Here is an 18,063-nt window from a genome sequence, read left to right on the forward strand (position 1 = left end):
GGTGGAAATGGACCTATAATTTCATGCTGAGGCCAGACAGACAACACAAATACTCATTTATATCCTCAGAGGAAACGATTTCTCATGGAGAAAGAGAATTAGACAAAAGCAAGAATGGATAGAGGAAGTCATAATAGAGTTTTCTTCATAACTCTTCTCTCTCGCTCTCGTTCTCTCTTTCTCTCGTTTTCTCTCTCATTCTCAGTCACTCTTGTTCTCTCTCTCTCTCTCTCTCTCTCTCTCTCTCTCTCTCTCTCTCTCTCTCTCTCTCTCTCCTCTCTCTCTATTCTCTCTCTCTCTCTCTCTCTCTCTCTCTCTCTCTGTTTCTCTCTGTCTGTCTCATTCTAGTCCTCATTTTGAACAGATGGGTTGAGGTATCAGTTTTTAATGAAAAAGGGAGTGTGAGAGTCACGTGACCGTCTCTCACTCGCATTTCAAATCTTTGTGGAACTCATATACAGTCACCTATTTTGGAACAAGATAGATGGTTAAAATTTCTGCAAAGGAATTATTGTACTTTGTGTTATTGAATATTGTAATAATTACGTGTTCTCTTTTGTCTTTCAGAGCAAGCACATAATGCTGTGATTCTATATGCAGATGTATTACTCTGACTTAAAAAAATGATGTCTAGTATGATTCCAGTCAAACTTAAGTGTTTACATGACATTTTAAAAAGGGCAAATTATTGTGTGACTGAAGTCTGACTGAGTTATTTAGTCTGACTGAAATCTATCAATTAAAGATTTGGTTCAACTTGAAGAAATTGTGACAAATATATTTTTGTAATAGTAGGCTAAACAGTAGTTAGTTAGTAAAAAAAAAAAAAAAAAAAAAAAAAATATATATATATATATATATATATATATATATATATATATATATAATTCTTTTTTTTTTTTCTTTTTTTTTTTTTTACAAAAATACAGTGACTACTGTTTAGCCTACTATTACAAAAATCTATTTTTGTCACAATTTCTTCAAGTTGAACCAAACCTTTATTTTGACGAGTTGTTGTAAAGACCTTTGAGTTTCTGTGTGTATATATGATATAACGAAAGAGACATTTATCGAAAGAAATGGTGAAATGCTGGTCAAGTGAATCTCAGAGCAGCTCTGGAGGTGAAGGTCATGTGTTCATGTTCTCATATAGTGTGATGTCAGACGCTGAAAACACCACGCGCGTCAGTGTGTGTTTCAGTGTGTGTGTCGTGTTTCAGTGTGTGTGTAGTAGACAAAGCTGTGCCGCTCATTCACACAGATACATGTAGGGCTGTGCGATATTGAAGAAAAATGCGATATCCAATACCTTGTTAAATAATATGCAATATACGATATGCATTACGATACTGCTTTAAGTGTGTAAAATATATTAAATTATATATGTTTTAAATATTTTAAAACTGAGAATGATACAATTTATGTTTCACATTCTTTCAGTCACAAATCTGATTGTATTGTAGCGTCAATGTAAACTAACAAAAAAATGTAATGCAAATATTTAAATACAACTCTTTGCTTTACTTGATAATATATAGTTATATCAGACAAATAGACAAATCTTATCTAGGGTTCCCATTCGTCATTAATTCCGTCAAAGAAGGTCAAAACCCTATGCACATAGATACCTCATTCAACCGTTCCGCGCTATTGAGGCATCTATGTACACATTCCTATGATCGCACCGGGTTTTGACCTTCTTCGACGGAAGTAATGACTAAAAGGAATAATAGATAAGATTTGTCTGTTATGAGGTAAAAAAATAACAAATACTGTTGGGTTTCTCGCAGAAACTGATCGTTTCGTGTTTTAAGACATCAATGTATCATCACAAACCACAGGGATTATGGATTCGTATATGTTTTTTACTCTCATAGTGGCTCTTATATAAAAAAAAAACATTGACATGCATTATACTGCAACGGTTGGAGTTAAAAATCTTCATTTGTGTTCTACTGAAGAAACAAACACACCTACATCTTGGATGCACTGGGGGTATAAGCAGATAAACATCACATTTTTATTTTTGGCTGAACTATCCCTTTAATATCAAGAACATCCAGGTAAACAAATCCCCATGAACTAGGGGTGGACGACCTAAAACGTACGTTCACTTTTCACAATGACTATTAAAATCAGGCAGATATGCATATCGCGATATGTACATTTGCAAAATTTTGATATATTGTGCAGCTCTATGCAAACCAGATTTCAATAGCAGTTTTTTTGTCCTTTAATATTCACTAACACTAGTCCATATCATGATTGTTTTTTTATTTATTTATTCATCCATTTGACAAATTTCATGACGGATACTGTAAATTTAATTTGCATGACTCTACCCTGCAGTTCTGTTTGTGTTTTCCAAATCCCAGAAATCATTGGACGCTGTGTGTATTGGTGGCTGTACTGATGTTACTAATCAGCTAATAATGATTCTAATGGGTTAACAGTGTTCACATTAATTGATTGACAGTTTTCCTAAAGAAAGTTAACTTCATTTAAAGCTAAGTGAAAAGACAGGAATGGTGCATTGTGAGATGCATTGTTAGGAATGTGCTGATTGGTAATTGCACACAGCTGTAGCTCATTAGATGTTAATTGCCAATTAATCAGCATCTCCTTGTTGTGTTTTTTATACAAAGAAGAGGAATGAGAGGTTGGAAATGTAGAAAAGAGGAAACGATTTGTGCTGTGAGCTGAAGAGCGTGATTTTCACTTTCCTTTCCTTCTATCAGAGTTTCCTTTCTCTCTGTCAACACTTGCTCTCTCCGCTCCACAAAAAAAAGTAGAGGAGAGAGAAGGGAGGGCAAACTATGTATTTTTGTGTTTATTTGTTTGTTAGGAAGTTCAGGTTTTATCTCTCTCTCTCTCCCCCCCATAAAAAAACAAATGTTTTCAGTATACTTTGAATATAGTTAATGAAGATCTTTTTGATGAAATCTGAGAGCTTTCTGTCACTTTGACGCTTCAAAAAGTTCATAAAGAGATCGTAAACAAATCCATATGAATCAAGCAGTTTAGTCAAACATTTTTGAGGAGACGCGATTGCTTTATATGTTGAACTTAGAGTGAATTTAGGCTTTTATTCACATATAAACTGTGCGTTTAAGCTTCATCAAGAACCAATGAGGTTCATTCTTGTGTTACGCATCACGTCTGAGCTTCAGCAAGAACCAATGAGGTTCATTCTCGTGTTACGTAGCACGTTTGAGCTTCAGCAAGAACCAATGAGGTTCATTCTCGTGTTACGCATCACGTCTGAGCTTTAGCAAGAACCAATGAGGTTCATTCTCATGGTACGCATCACGTCTGAGCTTCAGCAAGAACCAATGAGGTTCATTCTCATGGTACGCAGCACGTTTGAGCTTCAGCAAGAACCAATGAGGTTCATTCTCGTGTTACGCATCACGTCTGAGCTTTAGCAAGAACCAATGAGGTTCATTCTTGTGTTACTCATCACGTCTGAGCTTTAGCAAGAACCAATGAGGTTCATTCTCATGGTACGCATCACGTCTGAGCTTCAGCAAGAACCAATGAGGTTCATTCTCGTGTTACGCAGCACGTTTGAGCTTCAGCAAGAACCAATGAGGTTCATTCTCGTGTTACGCATCACGTTTGAGCTTCTGCAAGAACCAATGAGGTTCATTCTTGTGTTACGCATCACGTCTGAGCTTCAGCAAGAACCAATGAGGTTCATTCTCGTGTTACGCATCACGTTTGAGCTTCTGCAAGAACCAATGAGGTTCATTCTTGTGTTACGCATCACGTCTGAGCTTCAGCAAGAACCAATGAGGTTCATTCTCGTGTTACGCAGCACGTTTGAGCTTCAGCAAGAACCAATGAGGTTCATTCTCGTGTTACGCATCACGTTTGAGCTTCAGCAAGAACCAATGAGGTTCATTCTCATGGTACGCATCACGTCTGAGCTTCAGCAAGAACCAATGAGGTTCATTCTCGTGTTACGTATCACGTTTGAGCTTCAGCAAGAACCAATGAGGTCAGGGCAGGACTTAGGGTGGTGGGGGCCCCTGGGCTTGAGTCACTTCCGGGCCCTACCTTCTATACATTACTTTAGATAGAACAAAATGATACACAAGCTATGTATTAGAGCAACACAATTCTGGATAAACTGAGAATAAAATTAGAGATCACGATTCTGAACAAACAACTAAACAAAATAACATAATGTATGTTAATTGCTGAAGTCTATAAAAAAAAATTGAATCTGAATTATTAAAAAAACCAAAAAAAACTCGGGTTTGAATGAATGATTCAATTCCTCAATCAAATACAACTGTTTCATAGATTAATCACCATCTTTGAACAAATCTCCTGAATGAACGATTCAATGACAAATGTTTTTTAAAAGTAATTTGTCGCCATCTGGTGGCTTAACAATATAATCGATCCAATCGCTATTTGAAGTGGAAAGCTAATTTCAAATGCTGACTGGTAAAGTATATAGTGTTACATGTAAAAAAAAACAAAAAAAAACCTGATAATTTATTTATATGACCACCGATTGAAGCTTTTCGTATTATTTTGAAGGCAAGATCACTAAAGAAAAATTTGATAATAAGTGTATGTTGATTTAGCCTACCTAGTTTCGCACTGCCCGTTTCAGGCAGGGCTCGAACTCGGGTCTTTTCGCACAGGAGACACACTGCAAGCGTGCCGTGACCGTCTCGGCTGCGTGGCGTGTCCGTTTGTATTTCGGCTCCCACCGGTTAGAGCTTGCATACTGCCTGCGTCACACGTGCTGTCCGAGCCGCGCGGAAAACGCGTGCATGCTTCGAATAGAAGAGACGCCTATTTTTCACGCGACATGCGAGCGTGTTGGAAGCGTTTCCAGGCAAAATAGAATAGGAAAAGATGTTTATATGCCATTTTGACACGAATACATATTAAAAAATGACATTTTCATGTGTGAAAGTCTGTAGGTTAACATAAATGCAGATATAGGCCTAATTATAATAATAAAAAAACAACATAATTATCGATTTTGAAATATTAAACCTGTCAATACAGAATAATATGTTCTGTAGCCTATTTTGCCGTCAATACCATAGATATGTATGGTCAATAGGCGACTGCCGACGTTGTCTTTGCTGTATCAAAGGCAATATATTTATATTTAACATGAAGTATAGGGCTTCCCTCGGCAGCCGCGCCGCGGCTGACACGCAACAGAAACGCCATGCTCACACCACGCTAGACGAGGAAAGCATCTCTTGAAATGACAGGAGTTTACCTGCACAGTTCTCGTTAGCTTGGCTCATAGACCGTAAAAAAAACCTCGCCTCCGTTACACTGGCAAATATGTTTCAGACCCAGCCGCTATTAAAACAATCTGCCAGATTCGGCAGATGCGGGCGCGGGTAGATATTATCACTGGCGGGCCACTTTTGGCTGCTAGTTTTCCACAAACTTTAAAATAAAAATGAAATGACTGACATATTGAAAAAACCAAACGTAAAATGACGGGGCCCCCTATTGGGCGGGGCCCATGGGCTTGAGCCCAGTCAAGCCCAATGGTAAGTCCGGCCTTGAATGAGGTTCATTCTCGTGTTACGCATCACGTCTGAGCTTCTGCAAGAACCAATGAGGTTCATTCTCGTGTTACGCATCACGTTTGAGCTTCATCAAGAACCAATGAATTTTGTTCTTGCACGTCAGGCAGGTTCGGTTGAGCTTCTGTTTATGTTTAGTGATCAATGTGTGAATAAAAGACTAAATTAAATCTGTTCATCATATCGAAGTGGTCATGTTTCTTCAGAAAATTTGGACTGAACCTCTAAATTCATATGGATTAACGTTACGATTTCTTTAGGAACTTTTTGAAGTGTCCAAAGCCCCTTTCACACTGCACATCGGACCCGCAATATTCCCGGAACATTGCCGGGTCGCCTTCTGTGTGAAAGCAACCACGTCCCGGGATTGATTACCGAATTCGACGAGCGCTGTGTGAACAAAAGCCGAAACTAATGCCGCAACATGTACGTAGTTATCGTGCGACTCATAGAGCTTGTTTTTTCAATAATACAACCCTGCAGTGCCAGAAGAGCTATTCGGTGTTTTAAACGCAGAGAGTGTTCGTATACAAAAGAAACTAAAATTAAACAAGCAGAAATGTGCGCAAACTGGACACAAGTCGAGACCACGGATCTCCTTACTATCCGCGCTGAAGCTGAGATCGCTCGCCATTATTCGTCACATCCGGATGTCACGTGTCAACACGACCAGGGACCGTTACGGGTTGTGTGTGAAAGCGCACATATTACGGCATTTCGCTGGCAGTGTGAATGGACCAAATCTAGCGGCCCGGGAACAAATGCCGGGTCGCATTATCCGTGTATTTGCCGGAATCGCAGTGTGAAAGGGGCTAAAGTGTCAGTTGTGTAGCTGTCAATGGAGGGACAGAAAGCTCTCAGATTTCATCAAAAAGATCTTCATTTGAGCTCTGAAGATGAAGTAAAGTCTTAAAGGTTTGGAAAGACATGAGGGTGAGAAGTTAATGACAGAATTTAAATTTTGGGGTAAAGTAACGCTTTAAGGGTGTAAATGGCATTTTCAAAGATGATTTTTTAAACGATTTTAGAAAAGGATAGAGCAGTGCAAACTCTATTAGATCTGACATGCTGACGTAGGGTTGTTTGTCATTTGTGTAAGAAATGTTTTTTTCCCCCTTACATAACTCTACAAAGGACTTTGATAGCTCTAGCATTCCCTGACATACATTTACAACACTCTCTTCTCTTTGGTTTATTGGCCGAGAGTCAAATATTTCACTTCTCGTTGGCACACAGCCACATTTCTCCAGTAATAAATCAATACAATGGAAATTATGTAATGCTTAGGCCAGCGGCACCGAGGACGATAGTATATGTGGCTTTATTTGGCTTCTGAATTATCTTTCACCCTCCCTTCCTCTCTCAGTAAGATTTTTAGAATAACTTTCATCTTTATTGGATCATGGGAATGGAATTCATGAAAGAATGCTAAAAATAGCTTGAAACAGCATCAGTGTATCAGGGGACAGCTTTTTATGTGTGTGTGTGTGTTTCCACTTTATTACTGAACAATATAAGCATGACTTCTTTGCACGACTTCTTTGCACTAAGTTAGCATGTTTTCCATCCAGCCTGCTTTTTTGGGTCTCGCAGTGGAACGTTTTCGGCTACACGTGGATATCCTCTGCTGTCCTCATTCAAGGGTGTGTGTGTGTGTGTGTACTTGAGGCTAATTCAAGGTGACAAAAGGAAAAAAGTTACAGCACAAAACAGCTGTTTCTTTATTCTCTCACCCACGCATTGATCACACGCGCAGAAACAAATGCGTATCTCAGACATTCACACACATTTCACTGATACGTATTACTAAATTGATCATTTCTGACTTTCTCGCTGACTAATGTGGTTGATGCCTTTAGATTGAGAGAGCGTGATGGGCAATATACATAGACAGTAAAAGAAATGGACAGCGCTATCCCATTGACTTCAACGGCGGAAAGTGAGGTCAGTGAGGAGCACTCACTTCCTGATGGCTGAGCGAACTGCGCAGGCTCAGACTGAGCTTGACGACGTAGATGTGACGTGAGCCTCCTGTCTGACAGCTGTAGGTCTTCGAGTAGTTGTGGAAATGGAAATCTGAATCACGTTGTTTAAATATTTTTTCCCGTTGCTTTTGGCTCACTATGGGCTTCTCCCCATTCTTCCCCCTTGACTTTATCAGACTATGTCTCCATGTCCCCCCGACTGCCTCATAGACAGTAAAAGATTGCCTGCGAGCGTCTCCTCAGGTCTATACGGTAATTTCTCAACTGTGCGACAGAGTCGCGTTGGTTATGACGCAATCGTTAGCCTATTTTTACAAAAACAGCTTCTGCGGGGCGATAGTGTAAGATACAAGGTAACGGAGCCTTTTATGCATTGTCGTGTTTCTTTAGAAATAAACAATGGACAAATGGAGTCTTTAAACGTCTCAGATGTAAAGTTATTCACTGTCAAAGTGACTCAAAAATGAATGGGAGTCAATGGGATGCTAACAGCAGGTGATGGCTTGGTTAGCAATGGCCGTCCCTATGGGTGGAACGCTTTCCGAGCGCTAGATTACCCCCTTGACAATATAGTCCCTCAAAAGTTTGGGGTCAGTAAGGAGCACAAGTGTTTTCGATATTGGTAATAATTATAAATGTGGTTTGTGCAGCAAATCATTATATTAGAATGATTTCTGAAGGCTCATGTGACACTGCAGACTGGAGTAATGATGCTGGAAAATCAGCTTTGATCACAGGAATAAATTACATTTTAAAATGCATCAAAATAGAAAACAGTTATTTTAAGTTGTAATAATATTTCACAATGTTACAGGTTTTTCAACAAATAAATGCAGCCTTGGTGACAGTGGCCATGTAATGTAGTTGTGTAACGGCCAAACGTGGTATAACACTGGTCAGAGTCCTGCACAGGTCCTGTTTAGTAAACCTGCACACGTCCCGCACCCACAGTAACAGAACACCCGACCCGTAATCGTAAGCATTTTTGGCCAACTTTGCTCGCAAACTCCATTTAACTATATTGGTAATGATGGAACTAAGGACCATAGTTCCTTTGGGAATCACACCTCTGTTTGACATAAAGACATTTAACCGCACCTGCAGTAGATCTACTTCATCAGGTAGACAAAAAAAGTGTTTGCCTGATGCAATCAAACCAACATTATGCATTCTTGAGTTGATGCATTTAAGACAAACAGACACACAGTCCAATATGGAAATAATCAAGAGAAAAAAAGATGAGCGCTCATCTGTGGTGTAAACAATATTAAACTACACCATGCAGCTATCTGCCCATACAGGCTATTTTGAACAAATGCGCATATATATTGCACCATATGTTACACAGATGCTTAGAGGTCTCCATAAATTAAAAGAACATATAGCGCCTTATACAGAGAGAACATATAGAGAGAAAAGAAATGTGAGCCTTTATAATATCAGGGATATTTTAGAGGATTCACTCTGCATTTAAATGCGTTTTTCTCTCTTGAAACTCTGCAGTGTATACGTGGGCGTTGGTCCTCTTAGCAGCATGAAAAATAAAACTTTTATTTAAATTGTGAATAGATTATGTTCAGAAAGTGCGCAAAAAGTGCTCCCTTTATAATTACTAACGTGGGTAAAATCACTTCAGTTGCAGTGCTATTGGCTACTATGCTCAACGCTGCAGGTCACGTTGTAAAGAGAAACCTTTGACGGTCTTCAGACTACTGAGTAGAGATCTGCGCAGGAGTCTGGTCAATGCTCCCGCAAGGTTTTATTCCATGTTCACTTGCTTACCGCTTAGAATGATTTCTGTCCCGACCCGACCCGGTTGTGCCTTAAGTGAACATATACCAGATGTGTGTCAGTATATTCGGTCCATGCATTCGGCCTTAAAGTAACAGCAGCCTAATATTCCTGCTCATTAATGTTAATAAACCAACAATACAGCTTTAACAAAGATTAATCTATATTTAATTTATACAGTGAACATAGTAGTTTTATTTTACATTTAGGCCTATTTATTACTATTTATGTACCTGAATGCTTCTGTTAGACTTGTAACCTTGTTTTATAGTATTCAGTTTATGCTTGTAATTTGTGTATTTGTCTTTTTTTTTAATTATTACTAACTGTTCACTTGTCTTTAAAGATGTTTAAAAACCGTAAATGATCCCAACCGTGAATTTTGTGATCTTTTGCACGACTATGTTTGTCAGGCTACCACCAGACCAAGCTCAATTTAAGATTGAACATTGGTCAGGGGTAGCCTGACAAGCCAGACCCACATCAAGATGTTTGGCCTGTAAACTCACCATTGACAGCTCAATCCGAGGGGCGGGATAAACGGTTGTCTTTCAAACTCCCTCTGCACGCGATAGGATAGCGCTACCACCAACCAGAGCAATGAAGGTGAAGCGGAGCTCGTTGATAGATTAAACTTTCGCCGTATCCGGTCGGCTAAACTCAGAACACATCTTCCCTTCTTAAGAATGACTTCAGTGCCGTTCTTTGTTCTTTTCTCAGAGAAAAGCTTAACTCCAAGTCTTCCAGAGTCGCGGTCAAAGCTGATTCGAAAGACCGCCGTTCGCCAGTCGCACGCAAACGCAACTCGGCCGTCGTCATTATGGCCCCGCCCACCGATTCTATACACAACGTGATTGGCCCGGCAAGAGTTTGGCGTTTACAGCTCAGAAGGGTATTGAGAGTTGCTAGACGACACTCGCGGGCAGATTAAATTTGCTGCCGCTAGGGTGCGTCTAGATTTCTCGGCTAGGTCTGGGGAGTCTGCTCTGTATTTTCTACTGCACAAGAGGCGTGATCAATGGGCGTAATTCAAATGAATCTGTACGCAATTGGATAGTCCTTCAACCAATCAGACCACAAGAGGCGTGATCAACAGGCAACGACCCATCGCTTCTCTATCCGTCATCGTGTTAAACCAGCCAATAGCACGCCAGGTGGATGACCCCGTCTGTGATTGGTTCTCACAAAAGTGTAACAGAAGCAGTAGAAATTAATGTACAGGTTAGAATTGCAGGGCAAAATCTAATCGCCAGCAGATCAGGCTGGGTTTACCCAGTCTACTACCTATCAGTGAGTCAAAATAATCTTGGTTATTGGACCTGCAGTCCTCCACCCGTGCCTATTGATTCAAGACCTGCACTGCAAATGACAATGTTAACATTATTTCACATATTACATCAAATATAAGAGTTTCATCTGCATGCAAGACTCCGATCGCAGACAACTAATCGGTCAAATGAAAGAAATATCTGCTGGATGTTGCTAATTTCAACCTACCAATTAAGACTGACCCACAATTAAGACTTTCACACTTAGTGATTAGCTAAAATATTTTATAAACGAACATGCATGCACTTGTATAACTTTTTGATTTGGCGGGCATCTACAGAAATCTGTTCCACATTCTGGTGCAGATTCACAATGCACACGCTGAAATATTGGACGGGAATGAGAGGATGAAATATAGTAAATGGATCCCTTCCGCTCTCTGATCCCTTCTATCTGAATCTGACACACAGGGAAGGAGGGAGGGTGAGAACGAGGCTAAGAGAGAGAGAGAGAGAGAGAGAGAGAGAGAGAGAGAGGTGACAGGGGACGGGGGGAGGGGCTGTTTAGAGCAAGAGATGCGAAAAAAACGAAGAGAGGCAGGCTGGCCTATAGCGGGGGTTGGGCTTAAGCAATGTGTGTGTGTGTGTGTGTGTGTGTGTGTGTGTATGTGTATGAGAGACCAGCTCCTTTCCTCTCTTTGTTTGACTACTGAGTGGAAAAAAAGCAGAGAGAAAGAGTGTGTGTGAGTGAGAGAGAGAGAGAGAGTGGAGTGGAGTGGATTGAGGGAGGAAATCAGAGAGAAGGAGAACGAGGGAGACACACTCTTTTTTTTTTCTTTGGCTAAAAAAAGAAGAAATTCTGTTAAGTTTGGAGCTGGAATTCTGCATCATCTTGACTGTGTCAGCTTTTGCATGGTGTGTTTTTGTTTGCAAGCCCTGCTGCCGGTGTGTGTGTGTGTGTGTGTGTTTGTGCGTGTGTGTGTATGTGCATGTGTGTGTGAGGGGGGCAGATAGTCAAGCCTGCAGCTGGTTAAAGGGAAAATAAGAGCTGAGATTTTACGGAACAGACCGAACGAGCAGCTCTCAGTGTGGATTTACCTCAGAGACACAGGGAATAACATTGGGACACACGGTAAGACATGCAGCTCGCTCTATCCACCACTGGCCGCTCTGTTTCTTTGTGCTTCCAGCAGGGCATTTAAACTGAACTCGTGAAAGTATCCAGGCTGCTTTTGGACAGCTCAGCAGAATAAGGACACGCTAGAGAAAGTTGCCCTGCTTTTTTCAGTGGGAATGCCGCACAAAGGAAGCTTGTTGTATACTGAGTCCGGCTCGCTCTGTTTATGTTCTGCCTGTCACACACACTCACTCTACTGCAAAGAAAAGAGGAGATAAAACAGAAATGCCTGTACTATTTCCAGTGTCTCCTTCCCTCATATCCATATGGAGAAGCAGGATGTATGGCAGAATTGTTCCTGACAAGATTTATCTTCTGTTAGCGACTCTTTGTTGAGTTTGTGTAATTGTTTCGCAGGTGTGTGTTGTCTGTTGTGGTCATAGGGAAGTGGTGATTGGTTATGGATTATGTGTTAGTTGAGACCTAGAGTAAAACCCCGGTGTCGTGAGTGTGTGTAAACCTCCGCTTCCTCCTGGCTTGTGTGTCCGTCTCACAAAACCCACATCCATTACCGGCATCCTGAAGTGTTTCGATCAATCAAGAGTCATTGTGTGTGTGTGTGTGCGTTGCTGGGTGTGTATCTGTTGGCTCCACCCCTAATTAAAGCTCTTCACTAAGATAAAGAAACACAAAACATTGCCAGAAGAGCACACTTCATCATTGTCATCAGGAGATCTGTAAAACCATCTCAAGTCTTCATCTGTCAGTATTCGGTTTCTCCATTCCTCAGTGGTTCTCCACCGGAAGAACATCCTCTCTCTCTCTCTCTCTCTCTCTGTCTCTCTCTCTCTCTCTCTCTCTCTCTCTCTCTCTCTCTCTCTCTCTCTCTCTCTCTCTCCCGTTCTCATTCTCTATCTCTTTCCTCACCCTGTCCATCAGCACAAGAGCAAATTGTGACTGTCTGCCTGCCCTGAAACGCATTTGGCGTATTGTCGCCGGTGCCTGTTTTCATCAGCGCGTGCGTGTCGCCCCCAGGCCGCTTTTGCTTTTAGCCCACATTCGTGTTTGAGCTCCACTAGCTGCTGTTTAAGCTGAGCACAATCCAACTCTGTTAGTGGTGTGAGGACTGTTATTACCCATAATGCCATGGTGATTAGCAGCGTGCTAATCTATTCATTAGCTGCTAATCTAATTGTCAGCACTGGTAATGACTGGGCTGTTTGTGTATCTGAAGTAGTTTATGTCAAATACTGTTGTTAGTCCTAGCTAATTTGGCATTTTCCACCACTGTCATCAAAAAAGACAAAAATTAAGACAAAAATGGTAAATTTCCGAGAGTTTCCAAATATAATTTCATTGTTAAGAGTAGTAACATATTTATGTGAAACTGTGCTCTTGTATTTAGTGCCCAGATGGAAATCCAGCTTAAGGTGGTTTGCTGTTCTTATCTTGTTTTAGTGGGTCTCCTAGGCTGTCCCAACTGGAGTTTAGCCATTTTAGCTTTGACTTCCCAGCCTGACCAGCTGAAGTGTCCAAAATGGCTCTAAAACCAGACTGGGAGAACATCAAATCATAGCCTGGTTTAGGTAGGTTTTTTCTTCTTCTTCGTCTTCTTTCCAGATTTAAGTCCTGATCATGTTGCCTTTGACTCTATTATAAGCCCTCTCTTTATCACTCCCTGTGATGGGCGTTTGTTCTTCTGCAGATGTGGTGAGGGTGTGTATGTCCCCTGAACCCCACCCCCCAGGACAGGCCTGGCTGAACGGGGGATTGTGCATTCATTGGAATGAAGAGAAAGAGAGAGAGAGAGAGAGAGAGAGAGAGAGAGAGAGAGAGAGAGAGAAGGGCGGTAGGAATGATTGAGTGGGCTGCCTGGAGAAGAAAAGGAGAGAGAGAGAGAGAGGGATGGGGGAGGGGAAATGTTGCTTGGCTGGTGTTTTGCTCTTTGGTTGAAGGAGGAGAGGGGGAGGTGGTTAAGGTATAGACACCCAGCTGGTTGGTTTGAGAAAAGGAGATGTACAAACATCATGGGACGGGGAAATGTACAGATTTATGGAGATCAAGTTATATGTGCTTTAGTGAGAGTGATAAGAGATATGAACTACTACTACACACACACACACACACACACACATATAATACTTATTAACACTGACATGCAGAAAATGAACCTGATATTAATACTAATCAGTGCACTGGAACTTTATTAAATATCTATCTATCTATCTATCTATCTATCTATCTATCTATCTATCTATCTATCTATCTATCTATCTATCTATCTATCTATCTATCTATCCATCCATCCATCCATCCATCCATCCATCCATCCATCCATCCATCCATCCATCCATCCATCCATCCATCCATCCATCCATCCATCCATCCATCCATCCATCCGATGGAAGTGCTGACAGTTCAAGTGATTTCTTGGTGAGATTTTTTTATTTGTTTTGTTTGGCCAATTTTGTTGAAATCACAGAGATGGGAGGATAGATGTGAAGAGTATATCTGTCTCCCCTCTGTCTCAGAGTCGGGCATTATCCCTCTCTCTCTCTCTCACTCACACACACACACACTCACACACACACACACACACAATCTCATAAATTCCTTATTATCGTTAGCGTGCAACTCGATCACTCCAAACACACACACACACACCTGTGTTTCTACGCCTCCTTTGTCTCGCTTGAGTCCCCTGGGAATGAGGTGGTACTGACATGCACATGCATACACTCTCTTGAGTAAACAACCAAAGATGTTTTTCCTGGAATATCGAGTTTATTTATATTTAACAGCATCTTTGGTCTCTAGCATCAATGCTACAGTGCTTTTTTTTTTCCTTTAGAAAAATGCAAAGCAGGGATCCAGGCAATTTATAAATCCAGGGATTTATTTAATATAATCATTCAGTGTGTAGGCCATCATGTGGAAAAAAACATCAAATTCCATTCACTTTCTCGTCTTTTTGTGCTTGAACGGACACATACATGCAAAATTGTCAAATGCCCATCTCTGCGAGTATCCTCGTAAACACAGTCGCTCATGTGAAAATATACAGTTGAGAAAACAGATGCGTTTCATTATATTGGATCCGTGCATTTTCTTAAAGTGACAGCAGCCTAATATTCCTGCTGTCGTCTGTGTCATTAATGTTAAACTTGACAACTTCATTTGTATCTTTGTTCTTTTGTATTTATCTATACTTGTAGTTACTTTTTTTTCTATGCAGATGCACTTCCCTGCTATATCACCTCAATCATTATCGAAGGATTCATTCTTTCCAGCTATTCATGTCATCTGGTGAAATTGTTTTCATATCGCAATAGAAAAACTAAATACGGCGATGTCAGTTTTTTCCAATATCGTGCAGGCATATTTTGGAACATTACACACTTGTTTCAGTGGAAACCATGTGCTCAATGAAATAATCAAACACCCCAAAATGTAGCTCTCTGCAAAGTGCATTATGGGGCATGACCCTTCTGCGACCCCTGGGAGTGATCGATGGGTGTTTCGCATTACTTAAACAGAGTCATGTGACTGAGCGATAGAGTTTCAACATCAATGGGTGAAATGGCACCGAGCCAATCGATGGCCGAGATCATAGCGATATGGAGAGAGAGAAAGGTCATCTCAGGGTCAAAAGAGTGTATTTGAGCTTGCTTTCTGTACCCATTTCTTCATTGTTCTGTCATCACACTTTCCTCCCTGTTCTCGCTCTCTTTCTATCCTCTGTAATACCATTAAGTACGCGCCGTCCTTCTAACCCAGTTCTCCAGTGAGCTTTGACCTCTTGTGTAAGGTGTGTGTTTTACTGTGTGAGAGAGATTTTAACTGTACTCTGACCTGTTGTGTAAGGTCTGTATGCTAAGGTGTGTGTGTGTTTGTTTTCGTGTAGTGTAAGGCGCCACATTGGTGTGTGTGTGTGTGTGTGTGTGTGTGTGTGTGTGTGTGTGTGTGTGTGTGTGTGTGAGGTGTGTGATAAGAACTGGAGCCGTTCAGGCTGCACAACGGCGAGATTCTCTGCAGGTCTGTACGAGATTTAATGCCTTTCTCTGGACAGTGATATGTGCGTATGTGTGTTTGCTCTGCCTCTCCTGCATTTCACACTCCAGCAACCTGATCCATTTCCTCTAGATGAGGTAGCCCGTATAGACGACCCCCATGTGTGTCTTGTTGCAGTCAAAGCCATTGTTGATGTTGTAATTGATTTCTCACTGCTCTTGTTTCTGTAGTGTGAGACGTCTGGAGCGCTTATTCAGCTGGCTTAAAGGATGTGTGTATGTGTGTGTGTTTATTAATGTGTTTTATGAATGAGTATTGGTTTTGTAGATTAAGTTAAATTTGTCTTTCAGTCACGTAATAAATTGTCCATATGTCTATATATCTGACCTTTGTTTTCAATTCACCTGCATGAAAAGGTTTAGGCCAGAAACTTTACACACATACGTATTCGATGGACACTTCACTATCCCATGTGGCCATGTGAGATATATGAATGGCAGTGGGGGTGTGCGATATCACAATTTTTGAAAGATTAAAAGGTCTTCACGATCTGCCTTTGAAGAGAGATCGTCGTATTTTGCTACAGTTGCAGTTCTGCGGCCCAATCCCAAAATAACGCGTCACAACTGTGACGCAGTTCTTCGCTATATCGCAAGTTTCTTATTGGCATACATCGAATGTGCTCTAAAATCCTGTTACACAATGTGAAAGTATTGAGTATTGTGTTTAAACTGTCAAATACACACAAAGTTTGTGCAAACAGTCACTTGTGTGAATGTAAATAGTTGGGAGAAATGCCTCTCTGCCCTTTATTAGATCTGTGCATTCAGTCTTAAAGTGACAGTAGCCTAATAAACCTACCGCTGTCCGTCATTAATGTTAATCAAACAACAAACATTAATATGAAACATTGATTTAATGTCCTATTCGAATGCTAGTGGTAAATAACATAACTATGGACTTTTTTTCATTTCAGGGTCCAAATTAACTTGTAAGGGACACAATAAAAGGTGAAAACAAATTAAACACACATGGATGAATCGTTCACAATAACATCTATAACATATTTTAGCAAATTTTCATTGCATCCGCTTGAAACAGATTGGTTTGCTGCTTCCAAGACTATCCACTCATTCCCACTATTTTGACAAAATAATAATTGGCAAATAACGCAGGACAGGTCTGAAACACACACTGGCCACCAGTCCGTCCTTTTTGTTGAGCCCTGATAAGTGCCTGAATGCACCCCATGATTTGGAAACAGGGCTCTGTTTTATGGCGTAAGCTGATGTTGTAATGTGATTCTTTGTTCTAAGATCACAATAATCTGTTTATAGAGACACTTAGAAGCTCTTAGCTGGCATCATAAATAAGAAAGAAAGAGAAAAGAGAGGCAGGTTTTGGGAGTTGAGGTTTATATGCTGAAAACTCTGAATCATTCTGTGTGTGTGTGTGTGTGTGTGTGTGTGTGTGTGTGTGTGTGTGTGTGTGTGTGTGTGTGTGTGTGTGTGTGTGTGTGTGTGTGTGTGTGTGTGTGTGTGTGTGTGTGTGTGTGTGCTGGCGTGGACGTGTTGCCACCTTCAGTGCGGCAGGTGCGAGATACGAGGAGTGTGTAGATCTGATCCCATTTGTTTTTAGCAGCAGTAACACAGGCCGCTGTGGACGTTGCTTTCATTGAATGTTTATGTGGAGCCATTTGCTTGCAGCTATAGTAGCGTCCCCTGCTGTGTGTGTATGTAAGTGTGTGTGTGAGCATTCGTGTGCTCTGGTTGAGAATAAATAGAACAGCAGTGTGATTTCACACCCCTCCTCCTCTCCTCTCCTCCCATCCCCCCCCCTCTCGCTCTCTCTCTTCAGCATCAGTGCATCTGTGTCATGTCACAGGGTTCTGCCGTCCCAGAGTAACCCCCCTCCCCCTCCCTCACACTAAACGCTCACTTTTTCTCTCGCTCGCTCTCTATACATCATCATCTCTCCTTAGATATTTGCACTTAATCTGTACATATAAACACCTTTTTGGTTTGGCATCTGTCAAACGTGCATATGTAAAATACATTTAGTTTGTCTTTTTCTGTGTGTTTGTCATCAACCATGATCACATGCATGCACACACATACGTCACATATTTCTGTGTATGCATGTACATATGTGGAAGACGAGAGGGAGCACAAAAGGCTTTTTGTGCCTGCGTGTGTGTGTGTGTGTGTGTGTGTGTGTGTGTGTGTGTGTGTGTGTGTGTGTGTGTGTGTGTGTGTGTGTGTGTGTGTGTGTGTGTGTGTGTGTGTGTGTGTGTGTGCAGCCTCAGGCTCCTCCCCCAG

The 18,063-nt window shown here is 41.1% G+C and overlaps 1 protein-coding gene across 3 annotated transcripts in view; it reads left to right on the forward strand.

Annotated features, from left to right (window-relative positions):
• kdm6ba (lysine (K)-specific demethylase 6B, a) overlaps positions 1-18,063 on the forward strand; it is a 125,431-nt gene that overhangs the window by 58,032 nt on the left and 49,336 nt on the right. The window contains exon 1 of one of the 3 annotated variants that reach the window (XM_067446670.1): positions 11,419-11,749. The exons of the other annotated variants lie outside the window; for them this stretch is intronic. The gene's annotated coding sequence lies outside the window, so the exon portion shown is untranslated. Of the gene's footprint in view, positions 1-11,418; positions 11,750-18,063 lie in introns of those variants that run through there. 3 annotated transcript variants of the gene reach the window in all.

This window comes from Pseudorasbora parva, chromosome 1 (genome assembly GCF_024679245.1).
Source record: "Pseudorasbora parva isolate DD20220531a chromosome 1, ASM2467924v1, whole genome shotgun sequence".
NCBI classification, from domain to species: domain Eukaryota; kingdom Metazoa; phylum Chordata; class Actinopteri; order Cypriniformes; family Gobionidae; genus Pseudorasbora; species Pseudorasbora parva.